The 20,788-nt window shown below is 45.2% G+C and overlaps 7 non-coding genes across 7 annotated transcripts; all 7 read left to right on the forward strand.

The window, feature by feature from the left end:
* The first annotated feature begins 108 nt into the window (after positions 1 to 108).
* trnas-gcu (transfer RNA serine (anticodon GCU)) lies at positions 109 to 192 on the forward strand. The gene has a single exon. It is a non-coding gene; the product is annotated as a tRNA-Ser (tRNA).
* A 1,927-nt stretch (positions 193 to 2,119) lies between these two features.
* On the forward strand, positions 2,120 to 2,208 carry trnar-ucg (transfer RNA arginine (anticodon UCG)). The gene is given in 2 exon segments: positions 2,120 to 2,156; positions 2,173 to 2,208. It is a non-coding gene; the product is annotated as a tRNA-Arg (tRNA).
* A 2,255-nt stretch (positions 2,209 to 4,463) lies between these two features.
* On the forward strand, positions 4,464 to 4,552 carry trnar-ucg (transfer RNA arginine (anticodon UCG)). The gene is given in 2 exon segments: positions 4,464 to 4,500; positions 4,517 to 4,552. It is a non-coding gene; the product is annotated as a tRNA-Arg (tRNA).
* Positions 4,553 to 4,797: 245 nt separating this feature from the next.
* Positions 4,798 to 4,879, forward strand: trnas-gcu (transfer RNA serine (anticodon GCU)). Its single transcript has one exon. It is a non-coding gene; the product is annotated as a tRNA-Ser (tRNA).
* A 1,927-nt stretch (positions 4,880 to 6,806) lies between these two features.
* On the forward strand, positions 6,807 to 6,895 carry trnar-ucg (transfer RNA arginine (anticodon UCG)). Its single transcript is given in 2 exon segments — positions 6,807 to 6,843; positions 6,860 to 6,895. It is a non-coding gene; the product is annotated as a tRNA-Arg (tRNA).
* A 245-nt stretch (positions 6,896 to 7,140) lies between these two features.
* On the forward strand, positions 7,141 to 7,222 carry trnas-gcu (transfer RNA serine (anticodon GCU)). Its single transcript has one exon. It is a non-coding gene; the product is annotated as a tRNA-Ser (tRNA).
* A 5,330-nt stretch (positions 7,223 to 12,552) lies between these two features.
* On the forward strand, positions 12,553 to 12,634 carry trnas-gcu (transfer RNA serine (anticodon GCU)). Its single transcript has one exon. It is a non-coding gene; the product is annotated as a tRNA-Ser (tRNA).
* Positions 12,635 to 20,788: the final 8,154 nt, after the last annotated feature.

Below are 20,788 nucleotides of genomic sequence, written 5' to 3' on the forward strand. Positions count from 1 at the left end.
CGATCTGCATGCACGGGCAGAGCAAGCTGTGAAGTGGACTTTCTTGCACATTATTTCTGTTTGGATACAAAAAGCAGGAGATTGAATGGCTGACGATATCTTATAGCAGACACGAGGTGGCCGAGAGGTTAAGGCGATGGACTGCTAATCCATTGTGCGCTGCACGCATGGGTTCGAATCCCATTCTCGTCGTCGTTGGCTTGCAGCTTAACTACTTTTTGACATTCACATTTCATCTCATCTCCAAATTCCCCTTTTACTTTCAGGGTTGCTGTACTTTCCTCATGTCATGTCTCAAATTAATAATATATTCGTCCATAGGAGAACAGTTGCAGTACAATGGCGAGGGGCACTAATTCGATAGGTATCTGAGAGACAGCACATGCACGATGGGCCATAATATCATTTCTCACCACCGTCAGAATCTGAGAGCTGCGCTTTTCACTGTCGGCGGCTCGTTAGTCCACGGTTATGATTCTCCCTTCGGAATGATCACATTTGAAATGCAAGAGTCACGGGCCAAATCGCGGACGAGCCCCGCCATGTTTTACTCAAATTTCTGCTTCTAACAGCCGCTCGACATGTGAGAAAACAGACGTATTTCACGTTAAAACGTGTGATTTTACGCCGATGTTCCCTTAGCATCCAAATCCCAGAGCAAAATGAAACCCGCCAAACTGAGTAAAGTTAAAATATCTCAGAGGTACTCGGCTCTGTGACTCGTTGGATAACCGAAAGCCTTGTTTGGTTCCGGCCGATACTTGATCAGTATATCTTCCTGTCTGTACGCATAAGTTCACCTCAATTGGGATAAGCATACATTCAGCGTCAATCTCCACCTCTGCCCTGAATATGAGTGCGTCCTGGTTCTCTAGAGCTGAAAAGATGAGAGAAGCTGCTTTTTGAATTCGTCCCTTGGCTGCCGAATTCAAAGCATACAGGAAATCAATCCGGGCTGGCAAAGCTGCCTGGTCTGATTAAAAGGCGGTGATACCCTATATTGTAAGCAGGTTCTCGTCTTCTGGCCTCAACATTAGGTTCAACGTATTAGATGATAAGCACCGCTCCTATTGTCTGGTAATGGTTCTGCTATTCCCACTAACACTTCCTCTGGACCATCCTTTGTTACGTTATTGCCCGATTACCACCCACTTTGCCTTTCTCCATTGTGCCATGTATTATTTAATCACTCCTTCGTTCCGCTACATCACAAACGTTCCCATTTGACATTTCTCGCTGCGTATTTTTTCCAGGCGCTATTTTTGTTGAAAACATCTGTAATCTTTAAATTTTTCCTGAAATATCGAATTATTATCCGACAGAACGTGAAACCGGATTCTTCCTCCACAAAATCTGCACGACCTGCCGAGTTTTACATATTTATCTGTTTTTATTCATTCTATTTCCGTGTCCCTTTTAAGGGGATTTGCTGTCTGTCCAAGATCATTCTCTGTCTCTGTAAAATGGTGTGCTATCAGACCCTCATCATTCTGTGTCTGTTTCAAAGGGATGTGCTGTCTGTCCCGGATTTCCAATTTGAAATTTCAAAACCTGCCTTTGGAGGTTAAGGAATAGTAGTTTGTTTGTGTGTTTCAGACCGGGCTGGTTTTACGTCCTTCCCTCCCTCCTTGTCTATCACCTGTGGCTTCAATAACAGTCTCTGCGCCGCGTAGTCCTGAGCCCCATTGCACAATTGCCTTCAGGGATGATCGAAATCTCATTTTATTCTTTTAAAAGGGAACTGCTGTCAGTCAAGGGTCATTCTGCATCTGGGTAAAAGGGATGTCCTTGCAATCCCGGATCATTCTGTGTCTGTTTAAATGGGCTGGTTGTCAGTTCCGGTTCATAATCTTTCCCTTTAAAACGGATTTTCTCATAAACCCGGGTCATCCTGTATTGTTTGAGAAGGAGTATGATTTCAGCTGCAATGACCGAATTGTTAAACTATAGTGTTCCAATTTACATTGGGGTTGCCTGCGCCGGTGCGCACCCAGATCGCAGTGCATCTGTTCATTCACTCGAAATATGCTCATCTTTTCCTGAATCCACTCCTTGATATTGCAGTTGCCCCGAATTTGATCGCAATATCTACAACAACACAATGAATGTTGCTGGCAGCGGCCGCGTGGCCTAATGGATAAGGCGTCTGACTTCGATGACAACCGCAAAGTTATTAGAAGATTGCAGGTTCGAGTCCTGCCGCGGTCAACTTAGCTCGCTACGAGACATTTTATATTCTTTGTTGTGTTTCTGCCGAGAAACCAACCATCTCTTCCAGTCACTCACCTGAAGTGAAGGAAGACTGTTTGCTCAAAGAATCTCATGGCAAGTTTTCATCATTGTCGATCTGCATGCACGGGCAGAGCAAGCTGTGAAGTGGACTTTCTTGCACATTATTTCTGTTTGGATACAAAAAGCAGGAGATTGAATGGCTGACGATATCTTATAGCAGACACGAGGTGGCCGAGAGGTTAAGGGGATGGACTGCTAATCCATTGTGCGCTGCACGCATGGTTTCGAATCCCATTCTCGTCGTCGTTGGCTTGCAGCTGAACTACTTTTTGACATTCACATTTCATCTCATCTCCAAATTCCCCTTTTACTTACAGGGATGCTGTACTTTCCTCATGTCATGTCTCAAATTAATAATATATTCGTCAAAAGGAGAACAGTTGCAGTACAATGGCGAGGGGCACTAATTCGATAGGTATCTGAGAGACAGCACATGCACGATGGGCCATAATATCATTTCTCACCACCGTCAGAATCTGAGAGCTGCGCTTTTCACTGTCGGCGGCTCGTTGGTCCACGGTTATGATTCTCCCTTCGGAATGATCACATTTGAAATGCGAGAGTCACGGGCCAAATCCAGGACGAGCCCCGCCATGTTTTACTCAAATTTCCGCTTCTAACAGCCGCTCGACATGTGAGAAAACAGACGTATTTCACGTTAAAATGCGTGATTTTACGCCGATGTTCCCTTAGCATCCAAATCCCAGAGCAAAATGAAACCCGCCAAACTGAGTAAAGTTAAAATATCTCAGAGGTACTCGGCTCTGTGACTCGTTGGATAACCGAAAGCCTTGTTTGGTTCCGGCCGATACTTGATCAGTATATCTTCCTGTCTGTACGCATAAGTTCACCTCAATTGGGATAAGCATACATTCAGCGTCAATCTCCACCTCTGCCCTGAATATGAGTGCGTCCTGGTTCTCTAGAGCTGAAAAGATGAGAGAAGCTGCTTTTTGAATTCGTCCCTTGGCTGCCGAATTCAAAGCATACAGGAAATCAATCCGGGCTGGCAAAGCTGCCTGGTCTGATTAAAAGGCGGTGATACCCTATATTGTAAGCATGTTCTCGTCTTCTGGCCTCAACATTAGGTTCAACGTATCAGATGATAAGCACCGCTCCTATTGTCTGGTAATGGTTCTGCTATTCCCACTAACACTTCCTCTGGACCATCCTTTGTTACGTTATTGCCCGATTACCACCCACTTTGCCTTTCTCCATTGTGCCATGTATTATTTAATCACTCCTTCGTTCCGCTACATCACAAACGTTCCCATTTGACATTTCTCGCTGCGTATTTTTTCCAGGCGCTATTTTTGTTGAAAACATCTGTAATCTTTAAATTTTTCCTGAAATATCGGAATTATTATCCGACAGAACGTGAAACCGGATTCTTCCTCCACAAAATCTGCACGACCTGCCGAGTTTTACATATTTATCTGTTTTTATTCATTCTATTTCCGTGTCCCTTTTAAGGGGATTTGCTGTCTGTCCAAGATCATTCTCTGTCTCTGTAAAATGGTGTGCTATCAGACCCTCATCATTCTATGTCTGTTTCAAAGGGATGTGCTGTCCGTCCCGGATTTCCAATTTGAAATTTCAAAACCTGCCTTTGGAGGTTAAGGAATAGTAGTTTGTTTGTGTGTTTCAGACCGGGCTGGTTTTACGTCCTTCCCTCCCTCCTTGTCTATCACCTGTGGCTTCAATAACAGTCTCTGCGCCGCGTAGTCCTGAGCCCCATTGCACAATTGCCTTCAGGGATGATCGAAATCTCATTTTATTCTTTTAAAAGGGAACTGCTGTCAGTCAAGGGTCATTCTGCATCTGGGTAAAAGGGATGTCCTTGCAATCCCGGATCATTCTGTGTCTGTTTAAATGGGCTGGTTGTCAGTTCCGGTTCATAATCTTTCCCTTTAAAACGGATTTTCTCATAAACCCGGGTCATCCTGTATTGTTTGAGAAGGAGTATGATTTCAGCTGCAATGACCGAATTGTTAAACTATAGTGTTCCAATTTACATTGGGGTTGCCTGCGCCGGTGCGCACCCAGATCGCAGTGCATCTGTTCATTCACTCGAAATATGCTCATCTTTTCCTGAATCCACTCCTTGATATTGCAGTTGCCCCGAATTTGCTCGCAATATATACAACAACACAATGAATGCTGTTGGCAGCGGCCGCGTGGCCTGATGGATAAGGCGTCTGACTTCGATAACAACCGCAAAGTTATCAGAAGATTGCAGGTTCGAGTCCTGCCGCGGTCAACTTAGCTCGCTACGAGACATTTTATATTCTTTGTTGTGATTCTGCCGAGAAACCAACCATCTCTTCCAGTCACTCACCTGAAGTGAAGGAAGGCTGTTTGCTCAAAGAATCTCATGGCAAGTTTTCATCATTGTCGATCTGCATGCACGGGCAGAGCAAGCTGTGAAGTGGACTTTCTTGCACATTATTTCTGTTTGGATACAAAAAGCAGGAGATTGAATGGCTGACGATATCTTATAGCAGAGACGAGGTGGCCGTGAGGTTAAGGCGATGGACTGCTAATCCATTGTGCTCTGCACGCATGGGTTCGAATCCCATTCTCGTCGTCGTTGGCTTGCAGCATAACCACTTTTTGACATTCACATTTCATCTCATCTCCAAATTCCCCTTTTACTTGCAGGGATGCTGTACTTTCCTCATGTCATGTCTCAAATTAATAATATATTCGTCAAAAGGAGAACAGTTGCAGTACAATGGCGAGGGGCACTAATTCGATAGGTATCTGAGAGACAGCACATGCACGATGGGCCATAATATCATTTCTCACCACCGTCAGAATTGAGAGCTGCGCTTTTCACTGTCGGCGGCTCGTTGGTCCACGGTTATGATTCTCCCTTCGGAATGATCACATTTGAAATGCGAGAGTCACGGGCCAAATCCCGGACGAGCCCCGCCATGTTTTACTCAAATTTCCGCTTCTAACAGCCGCTCGACATGTGAGAAAACAGACGTATTTCACGTTAAAATGCGTGATTTTACGCCGATGTTCCCTTAGCATCCAAATCCCAGAGCAAAGTGAAACCCGCCAAACTGAGTAAAGTTAAAATATCTCAGAGGTACTCGGCTCTGTGACTCGTTGGATAACCGAAAGCCTTGTTTGGTTCCGGCCGATACTTGATCAGTATATCTTCCTGTCTGTATGCATAAGTTCACCTCAATTGGGATAAGCATACATTCAGCGTCAATCTCCACCTCTGCCCTGAATATGAGTGCGTCCTGGTTCTCTAGAGCTGAAAAGATGAGAGAAGCTGCTTTTTGAATTCGTCCCTTGGCTGCCGAATTCAAAGCAGACAGGAAATCAATCCGGGCTGGCAAAGCTGCCTGGTCTGATTAAAAAGCGGTGACAGCCTATATTGTAAGCATGTTCTCGTCTTCTGGCCTCAACATTAGGTTCAACGTATCGGATGATAAGCACCGCTCCTATTGTCTGGTAATGGTTCTGCTATTCCCACTAACACTTCCTCTGGACCATCCTTTGTTACGTTATTGCCCGATTACCACCCACTTTGCCTTTCTCCATTGTGCCATGTATTATTTAATCACTCCTGCGTTCCACTGTATCACAAACGTTCCCATTTGACATTTCTCGCTGCGTATTGTTTCCAGGAGCTATTTTTGTTGAAAACATCTGTAATCTTTAACTTTTCCCTGAAATATCGGAATGATTATCCGACAGAACGTGAAACCGGATTCTTCCTCCACAAAATCTGCACGACCTGCCGAGTTTTACATATTTATCTGTTTTTATTCATTCTATATCCGTGTCCCTTTTAAGGGGATTTGCTGTCTGTCCGAGATCATTCTCTGTCTCTGTAAAATGGTGTGCTATCAGACCCTCATCATTCTGTGTCTGTTTCAAAGGGATGTGCTGTCTGTCCCGGATTTCCAATTTGAAATTTCAAAACCTGCCTTTGGATGTTAAGGAATATTAGTTTGTTTGTGTGTTTCAGACTGGGCTGGTTTTACGTTCCTCCCTCCCTCCTTGTATATCACCTGTGGCTTCAATAACAGTCTCTGCGCCGCGTGGTACTGAGCCCCACTGCGCAATTGCCTTCAGGGATGATCGAAATCTCATTTTATTCTTTTAAAAGGGAACTGCTGTCAGTCAAGGGTCATTCTGCATCTGGGTAAAAGGGATGTCCTTGCAATCCCGGATCATTCTGTGTCTGTTTAAATGGGCTGGTTGTCAGTTCCGGTTCATAATCTTTCCCTTTAAAACGGATTTTCTCATAAACCCGGGTCATCCTGTATTGTTTGAGAAGGAGTATGATTTCAGCTGCAATGACCGAATTGTTAAACTATAGTGTTCCAATTTACATTGGGGTTGCCTGCGCCGGTGCGCACCCAGATCGCAGTGCATCTGTTCATTCACTCGAAATATGCTCATCTTTTCCTAAATCCACTCCTTGATATTGCAGTTGCCCCGAATTTGATCGCAATATCTACAACAACACAATGAATGTTGCTGGCAGCGGCCGCGTGGCCTAATGGATAAGGCGTCTGACTTCGATGACAACCGCAAAGTTATCAGAAGATTGCAGGTTCGAGTCCTGCCGCGGTCAACTTAGCTCGGTACGAGACATTTTATATTCTTTGTTGTGATTCTGCCGAGAAACCAACCATCTCTTCCAGTCACTCACCTGAAGTGAAGGAAGGCTGTTTTCTCAAAGAATCTCATGGCAAGTTTTCATCATTGTCGATCTGCATGCACGGGCAGAGCAAGCTGTGAAGTGGACTTTCTTGCACATTATTTCTGTTTGGATACAAAAAGCAGGAGATTGAATGGCTGACGATATCTTATAGCAGAGACGAGGTGGCCGAGAGGTTAAGGCGATGGACTGCTAATCCATTGTGCGCTGCACGCATGGGTTCGAATCCCATTCTCGTCGTCGTTGGCTTGCAGCTTAACTACTTTTTGACATTCACATTTCATCTCATCTCCAAATTCCCCTTTTACTTACAGGGTTGCTGTACTTTCCTCATGTCATGTCTCAAATTAATAATATATTCGTCAAAAGGAGAACAGTTGCAGTACAATGGCGAGGGGCACTAATTCGATAGGTATCTGAGAGACAGCACATGCAGGATGGGCCATAATATCATTTCTCACCACCGTCAGAATCTGAGAGCTGCAGTTTTCACTGTCGGCGGCTCGTTGGTCCACGGTTATGATTCTCCCTTCGGAATGATCACATTTGAAATGCGAGAGTCACGGGCCAAATCCCGGACGAGCCCCGCCATGTTTTACTCAAATTTCTGCTTCTAACAGCCGCTCGACATGTGAGAAAACAGACGTATTTCACGTTAAAACGTGTGATTTTACGCCGATGTTCCCTTAGCATCCAAATCCCAGAGCAAAATGAAACCCGCTAAACTGAGTAAAGTTAAAATATCTCAGAGGTACTCGGCTCTGTGACTCGTTGGATAACCGAAAGCCTTGTTTGGTTCCGGCCGATACTTGATCAGTATATCTTCCTGTCTGTACGCATAAGTTCACCTCAATTGGGATAAGCATACATTCAGCGTCAATCTCCACCTCTGCCCTGAATATGAGTGCGTCCTGGTTCTCTAGAGCTGAAAAGATGAGAGAAGCTGCTTTTTGAATTCGTCCCTTGGCTGCCGAATTCAAAGCATACAGGAAATCAATCCGGGCTGGCAAAGCTGCCTGGTCTGATTAAAAGGCGGTGATACCCTATATTGTAAGCATGTTCTCGTCTTCTGGCCTCAACATTAGGTTCAACGTATCAGATGATAAGCACCGCTCCTATTGTCTGGTAATGGTTCTGCTGTTCCCACTAACACTTCCTCTGGACCATCCTTTGTTACGTTATTGCCCGATTACCACCCACTTTGCCTTTCTCCATTGTGCCATGTATTATTTCATCACTCCTTCGTTCCGCTGCATCACAAACGTTCCCATTTGACATTTCTCGCTGCGTATTTTTTCCAGGCGCTATTTTTGTTGAAAACATCTGTAATCTTTAAATTTTTCCTGAAATATCGGAATTATTATCCGACAGAACGTGAAACCGGATTCTTCCTCCACAAAATCTGCACGACCTGCCGAGTTTTACATATTTATCTGTTTTTATTCATTCTATTTCCGTGTCCCTTTTAAGGGGATTTGCTGTCTCTCCAAGATCATTCTCTGTCTCTGTAAAATGGTGTGCTATCAGACCCTCATCATTCTGTGTCTGTTTCAAAGGGATGTGCTGTCCGTCCCGGATTTCCAATTTGAAATTTCAAAACCTGCCTTTGGAGGTTAAGGAATAGTAGTTTGTTTGTGTGTTTCAGACCGGGCTGGTTTTACGTCCTTCCCTCCCTCCTTGTCTATCACCTGTGGCTTCAATAACAGTCTCTGCGCCGCGTAGTCCTGAGCCCCATTGCACAATTGCCTTCAGGGATGATCGAAATCTCATTTTATTCTTTTAAAAGGGAACTGCTGTCAGTCAAGGGTCATTCTGCATCTGGGTAAAAGGGATGTCCTTGCAATCCCGGATCATTCTGTGTCTGTTTAAATGGGCTGGTTGTCAGTTCCGGTTCATAATCTTTCCCTTTAAAACGGATTTTCTCATAAACCCGGGTCATCCTGTATTGTTTGAGAAGGAGTATGATTTCAGCTGCAATGACCGAATTGTTAAACTATAGTGTTCCAATTTACATTGGGGTTGCCTGCGCCATTGCGCACCCAGATCGCAGTGCATCTGTTCATTCACTCGAAATATGCTCATCTTTTCCTAAATCCACTCCTTGATATTGCAGTTGCCCCGAATTTGATCGCAATATCTACAACAACACAATGAATGCTGCTGGCAGCGGCCGCGTGGCCTAATGGATAACGCGTCTGACTTCAATGACAACCGCAAAGTTATCAGAAGATTGCAGGTTCGAGTCCTGCCGCGGTCAACTTAGCTCGCTACGAGACATTTTATATTCTTTGTTGTGATTCTGCCGAGAAACCAACCATCTCTTCCAGTCACTCACCTGAAGTGAAGGAAGGCTGTTTGCTCAAAGAATCTCATGGCAAGTTTTCATCATTGTCGATCTGCATGCACGGGCAGAGCAAGCTGTGAAGTGGACTTTCTTGCACATTATTTCTGTTTGGATACAAAAAGCAGGAGATTGAATGGCTGACGATATCTTATAGCAGACACGAGGTGGCCGAGAGGTTAAGGGGATGGACTGCTAATCCATTGTGCGCTGCACGCATGGTTTCGAATCCCATTCTCGTCGTCGTTGGCTTGCAGCTGAACTACTTTTTGACATTCACATTTCATCTCATCTCCAAATTCCCCTTTTACTTACAGGGATGCTGTACTTTCCTCATGTCATGTCTCAAATTAATAATATATTCGTCAAAAGGAGAACAGTTGCAGTACAATGGCGAGGGGCACTAATTCGATAGGTATCTGAGAGACAGCACATGCACGATGGGCCATAATATCATTTCTCACCACCGTCAGAATCTGAGAGCTGCGCTTTTCACTGTCGGCGGCCCGTTGGTCCACGGTTATGATTCTCCCTTCGGATTGATCACATTTGAAATGCGAGAGGTCACGGGCCAAATCCCGGACGAGCCCCGCCATGTTTTACTCAAAGTTCCGCTTCTAACAGCCGCTCGACATGTGAGAAAACAGACGTATTTCACGTTAAAACTTGTGATTTTACGCCGATGTTCCCTTAGCATCCAAATCCCAGAGCAAAGTGAAACCCGCCAAACTGAGTAAAGTTAAAATATCTCAGAGGTACTCGGCTCTGTGACTCGTTGGATAACCTAAAGCCTTGTTTGGTTCCGGCCGATACTTGATCAGTATATCTTTCCTGTCTGTACGCATAAGTTCACCTCAATTGGGATAAGCATACATTCAGCGTCAATCTCCACCTCTGCCCTGAATATGTGCGCGTCCTGTTTCTCTAGAGCTGAAAAGATGAGAGAAGCTGCCTTTTGAATTCGTCCCTTGGCTGCCGAATTCAAAGCGAACAGGACATCAATCCGGGCTGGCAAAGCTGCCTGGTCTGTTTAAAAGGCGGTGACACCATATATTGTAGGCCTGTTCTCGTCTTCTGGCCTCAACATTATGTTCAACGTATCGGATCATAAGCACCGCTCCCATTGTCTGGTAATGGTTCTGCTATTCCCACTAACACTTCCTCTGGACGATCCTTTGTTACGTGATTGCCCAATTACCACCCACTTTGCCTTTCTCCATTGTGCCATGTATTATTTAATCACTCCTGCGTTCCACTGTATCACAGACGTTCCCATTTGAACTTTCTCGCTGCGTATTGTTTCCAGGCGCTATTTTTGTTGAAAACATCTGTAATCTTTAACTTTTTCCTGAAATATCGGAATGATTATCCGAGAGAACGTGAAACCGGATTCTTCCTCCACAAAATCTGCACGACCTGCCGAGTTTTGCATATTTATCTGTTTTTATTCATTCTATTTCCGTGTCCCTTTTAAGGGGATGTGCTTTTTGTCCGAGATCATTCTCTGTCTCTTTAAAATGGTGTGCTATCAGACCGTCATTATTCTGTGTCTGTTTAAAAGGGATGTGCTGTCTGTCCCTGATTTCCAATTTCAAATTTCCAAACCTGCCTTTGGAGGTTAAGGAATTTTAGTTTGTTTGTGTATTTGTGTAAGCTAGCGAGTGTGCAAACGTGCTGTGCGATCTTACTGTCATGTGAGAAAAATGCATTACATGCAACTTGAAACCGTACTGATTTGATTGAACACTCCTTCGTGGACTGTCTGACGGTAGAAGAATCTGCTGTGGGATTTTGCTATTCCACATCTGAAAGAAGGGAAAATACAAAAGTTAGAAATATAGCGATTTTAACCAGGGCTTGCGTGTGGGCTGTGTGACATGATGACATCCTCCATCCTTATTTTCAAATTCAAATCAAATCAAACCAAGACAAGACAAGACAAGACATGACTGACTTTGTTTATCCATGTATATATATGTGTGTATATTTAAATATAATCCCAAATTTTTAACTTCCAAAATAAATATGCTTTTTCTGTTCTGCCTGCGCTGGGCTCTATTACATTTGACCTATTTCACAGCACAAGCAGCTGCTGTCAGATCCAGCAGAAAGACACACGCGACTTTAAAAGATCGCCATTATTGCCCACATCTTCCCTCATGCTTGTCTTCCACCATGGGCTCACTGTGGTTGGGTATTTATTTACTGCACCACTCATTTCCAATGGAATTATTCTCGTTACACAGATTTCGTTCAATCAAAAAATACATAGATTATGAATCATTTATTTATTTATTTAAAACAACTCAAATTAATTTTTTTTTAAATACAATTTAAATGCATTAATTTTCCAAAAATGTTAAATATATATATATTTCAGTCTAGACTGGTTTTACGTCCCTCCCTCCTTCCTGCCTGTCTATCACCTGGGGCTTCAATAACCGTCTCTGCCCCGCGTGGTCCTGAGCCCCACTGCACAATTGCCTTCAGGGATGATAGAAATCTCACTTTATTCTTTTAAAATGGAATTGCTGTCAGTCATGTGTCATTCTGTATCTGGGTAAAAGGGATGTCCTTGCAGTCCCGGATCATTCTGTGTCTGTTTTAACAGGCTGGTTGTCAGTTCCGGTTCATAATCTTTCTCTTTAAAACGGATTTTCTCATAAACCAGGGTCATCCTGTATAGCTTGAGAAGGAGTATGATTTCAGCTGCAATGACCGAATTGTTAAACTGTTGTATTCCAATTTACATTGGGGTTGCCTGCGCCGGTGCGCACCCAGATCGCAGTGCATCTGTTCATTCACTCAAAATATGCTCATCTTTTCCAAAATCCACTCCTTGCTATTGCAGTTGCCCGAATTTGCTCCCAATATACACAACAACACAATATCCCATCATGGCAGAGGCCACGTGGCCTAATGGATAAGGCGTCTGACTTGAATTATAATCGCGAAGTTAGCAAATGATTGCAGTTTCGAGTTCGATTGAGGTCGCTGCGTGAAATTTTATATTCTTTGTTGTGATTCTGCCGAGAAATCAACCATCTCTTCCAGACACTCACCTGAAGTAAAGGAAGACAGTTTGCTAAAATAATCTAATGGCACGTTTTCATCATTGTCGATCTGCATGCACGGGCAGAGCAAGCTGTGAAGTGGACTTTCTTGCACATTATTTCTGTTTGGATACAAAAAGCAGGAGATTGAATGGCTGACGATATCTTATAGCAGAGACGAGGTGGCCGAGAGGTTAAGGCGATGGACTGCTAATCCGTTGTGCTCTGCACGCATGGGTTCGAATCCCATTCTCGTCGTCGTTGGATTGAAGCTTTGATATCCCTGGTCGTTTTTTCATTCAAATTTACCTCAGCGCCAAATTCCCCTTTTACTTACATTGATGCTGTACTTTGCTCATGTCATGTCTCAAATTAATAATATATTCATCTAAAGGATAACATTTGCAGGACAATGGCGAGGGGGACTAATTAGATCGGTCTCTGAAGCACGATGGGCCGAATATCTTTTCTCACTACCGTCAGAATCTGAGAGCTGCGCTTTTCACTGTCGGCGGCTCGTTGGTCTAGGGGTATGATTCTCGTTTAGTAATGATCACACTTGAAATGCGAGAGTTCTCGGGCCAAATCCCGGACGAACCGCATAATTTTTTACTCAAAGTTCCGCTTCTCACAGCCGCTCGACATGTGAGAAAACAGACATATTTCACATTAATACGTGTGATTTTGGGCCATGTTCCCACAGCTTCCAAATCTCAGAGCAAAGTGAAACCCGCCAAACTGAGTAAAGTTAAAGTATCTCAGAGGTACTCGGCTCTGTGACTCGTTGGGTCACCTAAACCTTGTTTGGTTCCGGCCAATTCTTGATCAGTATATCTTCCTGTCTGTAGGCATAAGTTCATCTCAATTGGGAGAAGCATACCTTAAGCGTCAATCTCCACCTCTGCCCTGAATATGAGTGATTCCTGTTTCTCTAGAGCCGAAAAGCTGAGAGAAGCTGCCTTTTCAATTAATCGCTTGGCTGCCGAATTCAAAGCGGACAGGAAATCAATCCGGGCTGGCCAAGCTGCCTGGTCTGATTAAAAGGCGGTAACACCCTATATTGTAGTCATGTTATAGTCTTCTGGCCTCAACATTAGGTTCAACGTATCGGATCATAAGCACCAATCCCATTGTCTGGTAATGGTTCTGCTATTCCCACTAACACCGCGTCTGGGCCCTCCTTTGTTGCGTTATTGCCCGATTACCACCCACTTTGCCTTTCTCCATTTGTGCCATTTATTATTTAATCACTCCTGCGTTCCACTGCATCACAGACGTTCCCATTTGACCTTTCTCGCTGAGTATTTTTTCCAGGCGCTATTTTTGTTGAAAAATCTGTAATCTTTAACTTTTTACAAAAATATCGGAATGATTATCCTACAGAACGTGAAACGGATTCTTCCTCCACAGAATCTGCACGACCTGCCGAGTTTTAAGAACATAAGAACATAAGAACATAATAATTAGGAACAGGAGCAGGCTATCTAGCCCCTCGAGCCTGCTCCGCCACTCAACAAGATCATTGCTGATCTGGCCGTGGACTCAGCTCCCCTTACCCGCCCGCTCCCCGTAACCCTTAATTCCCTTTTTGGTTTTAAATCTATCTATCTGTGATTTGAATACATTCAATGAGCTCGCCTCAACTGCTTTCTTGGGCAGAGAATTCCTCAGATTTAAAACCCTCTGGGAGAAGAAATTGCTTCTCAACTCGATTTTAAATTGGCTCCCCCGTATTTTGAGGCTGTGCCCCCTGTTCTAGTCTCCCCGACCAGTGGAAACAACCTCTCTGCCTCTATCTTGTCTATCCCTTTCATTATGTTAAATGCTTCTATAAGATAACACCTCATCCTTCTGAACTCCAACGAGTAAAGACCCAATCTACTCAATCTTTCATCATAAGGTAGCCCCCTCATCTCCGGAATCAGCCGAGCTAATCGTCTCTGTACCACCTCCAAAGCTAGTATATCCATCTTTGAGAAAGGTGACCAAAATGCACGCAGTACTCCAGGTGCGGCCTCACCAATACCCGATACAGTTGCAGCAGGACCTCCCTGCTTTTGTACTCCATCCCACTCGCAATGAAGGCCAACATTCCATTCACCTTCCTTATTACCTTCTGCACCTGCAAACTAACTTTTTGGGATTCATGCACAAGGACCCCCAGGTCCCTCTGCACCGCAGCATGTAGTAATTTCTCCCCATTCAAATAATATTCCCTTTTACAGTATTTATTTCGAAGGTGGATGGCCTCACATTTTCCAACATTGTATGCCATCTGCCAAACCTTAGCCCATTCGCTTAACCTATCCAAATCTCTTTGCAGCCTCTCTGTGTCCTCTGCACAATCCGCTTTCCCACTAATCTTTGTCTCATCTGTAAATTTTGTTACACGACACTCTGTCCCCTCTTCCAGGTCATCTATGTATATTGTAAACAGTTGTGGTCCCAGCACCGATCCCTGTTGCACACCACTAACCACCGATTTCCAAACCGAAAAGGACCCATTATTCTGACTCTCTCCTGTCTGTTAGCTAGACAATTCTCTATCCATTCTAATACATTTCCTCTGACTCCGCGTACCTTTAGCTTCTGCAGTAACCTTTTATGTGGCCCCTTATCGAATGCCTTTTGGAAATATAAATACACCACATCCATCGGTACATATCTATCCACCATGCTCGTTATATCCTCAACGAATTCCAGTAAATTAGTTAAACTTGATTTCCCCTTCATGAAACCATGTTGCGTCTGCTTGATTGCACTATTCCTACCTAGATGTCCCGCTATTTCTTCCTTAATGATAGCTTCAAGCATTCTCCCCACGAGAGATGTTACTCTAACCGGCCTATCGTTACCTGCCTTTTGTCTGCCCCCTTTTTTAAACAGAGGCGTTACATTTGCTGATTTCCATTCCGCTGGTACCTCCCCAGAATCCAGAGAATTTTGGTAGATTATAACGAATGCATCTGCTATAATTTCCGCCATCTCTTTTAATACCCTCGGATGCATTTCATCAGGACCAGGGCACTTGACTACCTTGAGTCCCATTAGCCTGTCCAGCAGTACCCCGCTAGTGATAGTGATTGTTTCAAGGTCCTCCCTTCCCACATTCCGGTGACCAACAATTTTTGGCATGGTTTTTGTGTCTTCCACTGTGAAGACCGAAGCAAAATAATTGTTTAAGTTCTCAGCCATTTCCACATTTCCCATTATTAAATACCCCTTATCATCTTCGAAGGAACCAACATTTACTTTAGTCACTCATTTCCGTATTTTTTATCGGTAAAAGCTTTTACTATCTGTTTTTATGTTTTGCGCAAGTTTACTTTCGTAATCTATCTTTCATTTCTTTATTGCTTTCTTAGTCATTCTTTGATGTCGTTTAAAATTATCCCAATCTGCTAGTTTCCCACTAATCTTGGCCACCTTGGCTAGGCATTGGTTTTTAATTTGATACTCTCCTTTATATCTTTGGTTATCCACGGCTGGTTATCCCTTCTCTTACCGCCCTTCTTTTTCACTGGAATACATTTTTGTTGAACACTATGAAAGAGCTGCTTAAAAGTCCTCCACTGTTCCTCAATTGTGTCATCGTTTAGTCTGTGTTTGCAGTCTACTTTAGGCAACTCTGCCCTCATCCCACTGTAGTCCCCTTTGTTTAAGCATAGTACGCTCGTTTGAGACACTACTTCCTCACTCTCATTCTGTATTTCAAATTCAACCATACTGTGATCACTCATTCCGAGAGGATCTTTTACTAGGAGATCATTTATTATTCCTGTCTCATTACACAGGACCAGATCTAAGATAGCTTGATCCCTTGTAGGTTCTGTAACATACTGTTCTAAGAAACAATCCCGCATGCATTCTATGAATTCCTCCTCAAGGCTAACCCGTGCGATTTGGTTTGACCAATCGATATATCGATTAAAATCCCCCATGATTACTGCCGTTCCTTTTTCACATGCCTCCATTATTCCCTTGATTATTGCCCGCCCCACCGTGAAGTTATTATTTGGGGGCCTATAAACTACGCCCACCAGTGACTTTTTCCCTTTACTATCTCTAATCTCCACCCACAATGATTCAACATTTTGTTCATTCGAGCCGATATCGTTTCTCACAACTGGCCTGATATCATCCTTTATTAACAGAGCTACCTCACCTCCTTTTCCTTCTTGTCTATCGTTCCGAATTGTCAGATACCCCTGTATGTTTAATTCCCAGTCTTGGCCACCCTGCAACCATGATTCTGTAATGGCCACCAAATCTTACCCATTTGTAATGATTTGTGCCGTCAACTCATTTACTTTATTTAGAATGCTGCGTGCGTTTAGGTAGCGTGTTTTAATACTAGTTTTTAAACCATGATTTTTAGTTTTGACCCCTCCTGCAGCCCCTTTATATTCAGACATATTGTCCCTTCCTATCACCTTGTGGTTTACACTTACCCCAGTGCTACTCTGATCTGTTGCCTCCTGCCTTTTGCATTCTTTCTTGGGATTCTGATCATCTGAGCTCTCATCCACTCTAACGAGCTCAGAGCCCTCTCCTGGGTTCCGAATACGCCTTCCATTGAGACACTGAGCCTTCATGATTGCTTTTTTAATACACTTTGACCCTTTAGAATTTTGCTGTACAGTGGCCCTTTTTGTTTTTTGCCTTGGGTTTCTCTGCCCTCCACATTTACTCATCTCCTTTCTGTCTTTTGTTTTGTCTCCATTTTGTTTCCCTCTGTCTCCCTGCATTGATTCCCACCTCCCTGCCATATTAGTTTAACTCCTCCCGAACAGCACTAGCAAACACTCCCCCGAGGACATTGGTTCTATTCCTGCCCAGGTGCAGACTGTCCGGTTTGTACTGGTCCCACCTCCCCCAGAACAGGTTCCAATGCCCCAGGAATTCGAATCCCTCCCTGCTGCACCACTACTCAAGCCACGTATTCTCCTGAGCTATCCTGCGATTTCTACTCTGACCAGCACGTGGCACTGGTAGCAATCCTGAGATTACTACTTTTGAGGTCCGACGTTTAAATTTAGCTCCTAGCTCCTTAAATTAGTCTTGTAGGACCTGAACCCTTTTTACCTATATCGTTGCTACCAATGTGCACCATGACAACTGGCTGTTCTACATCCCTTTTCAGAATGTCCTGCACCCACTCCGAGACATCCTTGACCCTTGCACCAGGGAGGCAACATACCATCCTGGAGTCTCGGTTGCGGCCGCAGAAACGCCTATCTATTCCCAGTACAATTGAATCCCCTATCACTATCGCCACGGTGCCATGAACTTGGCTGCTGCTACCCTCCCCTGATGAGTCACCCCCCTCAACATTACTCAAAGCGGTGTATCTGTTTTGCAGGAGGATGACCGCAGGGGTCCCCTGCACTACTTTCCTTGCCATGCTCTTCCTGCTGGTCTTCCCTTCCCTAGCTGGCTGTGGACCCTTAACCTGCGGTAAGACCTACTCGCTACGCGTGCTACTCACATCTTTCTCAGCATCGTGGATGCTCCAGAGTGAATCCACCCTCAGCTCCAATTCCGCAACGCGGACTGCCAGGAGCTGGAGGCGGATACACTTCCTGCACACATAGTTGTCAGGAACACCGGAAGTGTCCCTGAGTTTCCACATTGTACAGGAGGAACATATCACATGTCCGAGCTCTCCTGCCATGACTTAACCCTTAGATTAACTTAATTGGCAACAACAGTATTAAAAGTTCCTCACTGATATAGAAGAGGAAAAAGAAAAACTACTTACAAGTCACCAGCCAATCACTTACCCCCTTGGCTGTGACATCACCTTTCTATTTATTTTTACTTCTTTTTTGCCTCCTCCTGTAGTCGCACAAGCACAGATTCGGAAAAGAGGAGGTGCAACGACACCTGGGTGTCATGGTACATCAGTCATTGAAGGTTGGCATGCAGGTACAGCAGACGGTTAAGAAAGCAAATGGTATGTTGGCCTTCATAGCGAGGGGATTTGAGTACAGGAGCAGGGAGGTGTTGCTACAGTTGTACAGGGCCTTGGTGAGGCCACACCTGGAGTATTGTGCACAGTTCTCGTCTCCTAACTTGAGGAAGGACATTCTTGCTATTGAGGGAGTGCAACGAAGGTTCACCAGACTGATTCCCGGGATGGCGGGACTGACCTATCAAGAAAGACTGGATCAACTGGGCTTGTATTCACTGGAGTTCAGAAGAATGAGAGGGGTTCTCATAGAAACGTTTAAAATCCTGATGGGTTTAGACAGGTTAGATGCAGGAAGAATGTTCCCAATGTTGGGGAAGTCCAGAATCAGGGGTCACAGTCTAAGGATAAGGGGTAAGCCATTTAGGACCGAGATGAGGAGAAACTTCTTCACCCAGAGAGTGGTGAAGCTGTGGAATTCTCTTCCACAGAAAGTTGTTGAGGCCAATTCGCTGAATATATTCAAAAAGGAATTGGATGAAGTCCTTACTACTTGGGGGATCAAGGGGTATGGCGAGAAACAGGAATGGGGTACTGAAGTTGCATTTTCAGCCATGAACTCATTGAATGGCGGTACAGGCTAGAAGGGCCGAATGGCCTACTCCTGCACCTATTTTCTATGTTTCTATATTTGTATGTTTCTCTCCAACGAACCTCCTCGACGCTGCTCCCGACTCAGTATAGGAGGAGGGGGTTGTGGGAGACTGGGATTGTAGGGTTGGTGGTTGTGGGGGGGTAGTTATAGGGGTGGGAGTTTTGGGGTGGCTTGTAAGATTGGAGGCTGTCGGGGATGGTGTTGTAGGGTGGGGGTTGTAGTGGTGGGGGTTGTAGGGAAGGGAGCTGTAGGGGTGCTGGTTTTGGGCGAGCAGGGTTGTATGGGAGGGGGTGTAGAGTTGGGGTGTGAGGGGGTGTTGCGGGGGTGGGGGTTGTGGGGGGTGTAGGGGCAGGGTTTGTGGGGGGTGTAGGGGGTGGGTGTTGTTTGAGGTGTAGGGGCAGGTGTTCTGGGGGGTGTAGGGGGTGGGGGTAGTGGGGTGTAGGGGTGGGGGTTGTGGGTGTGTAGGTGCGGGGGTTGTGGGAGGTGTAGGAGTGGGTTTGTGGGGGGTGTAGGGGTGAAGGCTGTGGGGGGGTGTAGGGGTGGGGGTTGTGGGGGGTGTAGGGGTGGGGGTTGTGGGGGGTGTGGGGTGTGGGGGTTTTGGGGGGAGTGGGGTGTGGGGCTTGTGGGCGGCATTGGGTGCAGAGTTTGTGGCGGTTGTAGAGGGTGGGGGTTGTGGGGGCTGTAGGGGCAGGGTTTGTGCGGGGTGAACGGGTGAAGGTTGTTGGGGGTGTCTGTGGTGGGGGTTCTGTGGGGTGTAGGCGGTGGGGGTTGTGTGGGATGTAGAGGGTGTGGATTATGGGGGTGTAGAGGTGGGTTTGTGGGGGTTGTATGGGTGGGGGATGTGGGTGGTGTAGGGTGTAGGGGTTGTGTGGGGGGTGTAGGGGTGGGGGATGTGGGGGGTGTAGGGGGTAGGGTTTGTGGGGTGTGTAGGGGATGATGTTTGTGGGGTTGTAGCGGTGGGGTTTGTGGGGGGGGTTATAGTGGCGGGGTTGTGGGTGGGGTGTAGAGGTGGGTGTTGTCGGGGCTGAGGGCGCGGAGGTTAGGGAACAGTTTCCTTTATGTTTAATTTCTATCTCCCTGAGGTGCGGAGGATTGGCAGAATAGTCATTCCGCCACAACACTGACCAAGTGCCACCTACACTCACTCACAAGCCCGATGTGCAATTGAACTGGTTTACCTCCTTCCTGCATGATGCATTCTCCACCCCAGCCAGTACTATCAGCCAATGGAAAGCTAAGAGTTCGATGATTGATGGGGTTGAGTGGCGTCTCATTCAATCTTTGATTTACAGTCTTAACAACCCAAAATGTCTGCACCAACAACCCAAGAATACCCAGGCGAGCAGACTTGCCTTTGATGCTTGATGGGCCAAAGTGTCTTTTTATTCATGAAAACTGTTTGGCCACGAGTTTGGCTTCATTCTTAGAAATGGAGAAAAGAGAAGACCCAGAAAACGGAGCTTAGTGCCACCTTCATTATAATAATGGCATCACACACACGAAAACTTATGCTGGGGGAGAAGATGGATTCATGGCTGTCCATTTATCTGACGTCATTTCTGTGCAAAGCCTCCATATTTTAGGTTGTGCTCTGCCGTGCCCAAGCTATGCCAGGATTGTGCCAGACTCCATATGGACCCAGGCAACTTTTAGTCGTTCAGAGCACACGCCTGAAAACAACGGCTGGTCTAACAAATACATGTAAATGAGGACTCGGCGCCTGGTTAATGATCCCTCCGCTCAATTGGATCTTGCAAGCACTGTATTTGATTTGTAACATAAAATCTGACTGCAAAAGCTTCTATAGATATGTGAAGAGAAAAAGATTAATGAAGACAAATTTGGG

The sequence above is a fragment of the Pristiophorus japonicus genome, unplaced genomic scaffold (genome assembly GCF_044704955.1).
Source record: "Pristiophorus japonicus isolate sPriJap1 unplaced genomic scaffold, sPriJap1.hap1 HAP1_SCAFFOLD_49, whole genome shotgun sequence".
In the NCBI taxonomy this organism is placed as follows: Eukaryota; Metazoa; Chordata; class Chondrichthyes; family Pristiophoridae; genus Pristiophorus; species Pristiophorus japonicus.